The sequence below is a fragment of the Phascolarctos cinereus genome, unplaced genomic scaffold (genome assembly GCF_003287225.1).
Source record: "Phascolarctos cinereus isolate Bilbo 61053 unplaced genomic scaffold, phaCin_HiC Scaffold_253;HRSCAF=848, whole genome shotgun sequence".
NCBI lineage: Eukaryota > Metazoa > Chordata > Mammalia > Diprotodontia > Phascolarctidae > Phascolarctos > Phascolarctos cinereus.
Genome location: NW_027555573.1, coordinates 1 through 3,314, shown reverse-complemented (window position 1 = coordinate 3,314; position 3,314 = coordinate 1). Strand labels below are relative to the sequence as shown.

The following is a 3,314-nucleotide window of genomic DNA, read 5'->3' as shown; positions in this document are numbered from 1 at the left end:
CACAGAACCATTATATCAATAATATGAAAACCCAGGCATTAACAAAATTGTATGAATTTTCATAATTAAATTTTTTTATTTTATGTTCAATTCCGATAAAACTTTAATACTGACATAGTATACAAATTCAACTTTCGGAAGAAAAAATCTATTTATCCCTGTTAATGTAGCTTATTTATAAAGCAAAGCATTGAAAATGCTCAGATGGACCATAAAAAGTCCCAATAACATAAAGGTTTGATCCTAGCCTTACTGTTAGTTTTAATTAAACTTACACATGCAAGTTTCCGCAACCCAGTGAGAATGCCCCCAAAATTTATACACAATTTAGCAGGAGCAGACATCAGGTTCACTACAAAGTAGCCCATAACGTCTTGTCCAACCACACCCCCACGGGACACAGCAGTGATTAACATTAAGCTATAAACGAAAGTTTGACTAAATTATAATTATCTAGGGCCGGTAAATTTCGTGCCAGCCACCGCGGCCATACGATTGACCCAAACTAACAGATGTCGGCGTAAAGCGTGTACAATCCAACAACCAAAATAAGGCTAAAACTCAATCATGCTGTAATACGCTATAGCTAACATTAAAAAATGCAACCAAAGTGGCCTTAATACTGACCAAAACACGACAGCTAAGACTCAAACTGGGATTAGATACCCCATTATGCTTTAGCCGTAAACTTAGATAGTTTAATAACGAAACTATTCGCCAGAGAACTACTAGCCAGCGCTTAAAACTCAAAGGACTTGACGGTGTCCTAAGCCCATCTAGAGGAGCCTGTCCTATAACCGATGAACCCCGATACACCCCACCTCTTCTTGCCAATACAGCCTATATACCGCCATCGTCAGCCTACCCCAATAGGGACCAAAAGTAAGCAAAATCATCAACCATAAAAACGTTAGGTCAAGGTGTAGCATATGAAGAGGAAAGTGATGGGCTACATTTTCTAACATAGAAAATTACGGACTATCTTATGAAACCTAAGATATACGAAGGAGGATTTAGCAGTAAATTAAGAATAGAGAGCTTAATTGAAACAGGCAATAGGACGCGTACACACCGCCCGTCACTCTCTTCAACATAAACAAACCAAATAACTAATAAAATAAATAAATAAAGAAGAGAAAAGTCGTAACATGGTAAGTGTACCGGAAGGTGCACTTGGATCATCAAAATGTAGCTTAAACAAAAGCATTTAGCCTACACCTAAAAGACTTCAGCTTACCCTGACCATTTTGAGCCAATATAAGCCCATCCACTAACTAATACAACTATATTAAATTTCTACCAAAACATTCAATTCATCCTAGTATAGGAGATAGAACAGATAAAAAGGCGCATTAATGATAGTACCGCAAGGGAAACCTGAAAGATAAGATTATAAGCACCACAAAGCAAAGATTCAACCTTCTACCTTTTGCATAATGGTTTAGCTAGTCAACTCGGACAAAAAGAACTATGCCCGTCCTCCCGAAATCAAGTGAGCTACTACAAGACAGCAACTAGAGCCAACTCGTCTATGTAGCAAAATAGTGAGAAGATCTTATAGTAGAGGTGAAAAGCCTATCGAACTTGAGGATAGCTGGTTATCCAAAACACGAATATAAGTTCAACTTTAAATTTAACCAAAGTAATCATAAACATAATTTAAATTTAAAAGCTAATCTAAAGGGGGACAACTCTTTAGATCCAGTAAACAAACTTCCATAGAGGATAATGAACCATATACAACTCATAGTTGGCTTAAAAGCAGCCACCAATTAAGAAAGCGTTAAAGCTCAAATACACAATATCATTTTAATCCCTAAAATATAATCAAAATCCCTATCTCTAAATTGGATAATTCTATAAATATATAGAAGCTATAATGCTAAAATTAGTAACAAGAAACATTTCTCCCTGCACAAGCCTACATTAGAAACGGAATAACCACTAACAATTAACAAACTAATAAACATAACTAAACGACTAGAAAGCTATTAACCATATTGTCAACCCAACACAGGAGTGCAACCCAAGGGAAAGATTAAAAGGAATAAAAGGAACTCGGCAAGTACATATAACCCCGCCTGTTTACCAAAAACATCACCTCTAGCATAACAAATATTAGAGGCAACGCCTGCCCAGTGAGTTAAACTTTAACGGCCGCGGTATACTGACCGTGCAAAGGTAGCATAATCACCTGTCCTCTAAATAGGGACTTGTATGAATGGCATCACGAGGGCCTAACTGTCTCCTATTCCCAATCAGTGAAATTGACCTTCCCGTGCAGAGGCGGGAATAATACTACAAGACGAGAAGACCCTGTGGAGCTTAAGATTAATAACTTAACCCAATCTTAATACTACCCTAATGGCATAACAACACTATATACTAAGTTATAATCTTTGGTTGGGGTGACCTCGGAGAACAAAATAACCTCCGAATGACTAAACCCAGATTAACATACCTAAGTATGACAACATCAGTAATTGACCCATATTTTGATCAACGGAACAAGTTACCCCAGGGATAACAGCGCAATCCTATTAAAGAGACCATATCGACAATCAGGGTTTACGACCTCGATGTTGGATCAGGACATCCAAATGGTGCAGCCGCTATTAATGGTTCGTTTGTTCAACGATTAAAGTCCTACGTGATCTGAGTTCAGACCGGAGCAATCCAGGTCGGTTTCTATCTGTATATTCATTACTCCCAGTACGAAAGGACAAGAGAAATAAGGCTAATATTAACAGACAAGCCTCAGAGATAAGGTATGAAACCATCTCAATACCATAACTCAATAATTTTATTCTCTAGAGACAGAGCTATTAAGGTGGCAGAGCAGGTAATTGCATAAAACTTAAACCTTTATAACCAGAGGTTCAACTCCTCTCCTTAATACATGCTTACTATTAATATTCTACTCTACACCTTCCCCATCCTACTAGCAGTTGCTTTCCTAACATTAGTAGAACGGAAAGTCCTAGGTTATATACAACTTCGAAAAGGCCCAAACATCGTCGGACCATATGGCCTACTACAACCAGTAGCAGACGCTGTAAAACTATTTACAAAAGAACCCTCACGGCCTGCAACATCATCAACCCTAATATTCATCACTGCCCCCATCATAGCCCTGACCTTAGCCCTAACAATCTGAGTACCCCTTCCTATACCCCATGCCCTCATTGACTTAAACCTAGGAGTACTATTCATCCTCACCCTATCCGGGCTATCAGTATATCCAATCTTATGATCTGGATGAGCATCAAACTCAAAATACGCCCTAATCGGAGCCCTACGAGCAGTAGCACAAA

General features: G+C 38.4%; 1 non-coding gene across 1 annotated transcript; it reads left to right on the top strand.

Moving 5' to 3' along the window:
- The first annotated feature begins 230 nt into the window (after positions 1-230).
- Positions 231-1,184, top strand: LOC144455362 (18S ribosomal RNA). The gene has a single exon (XR_013484081.1). It is a non-coding gene; the product is annotated as an 18S ribosomal RNA (ribosomal RNA).
- The last annotated feature ends 2,130 nt before the right edge of the window (positions 1,185-3,314 follow it).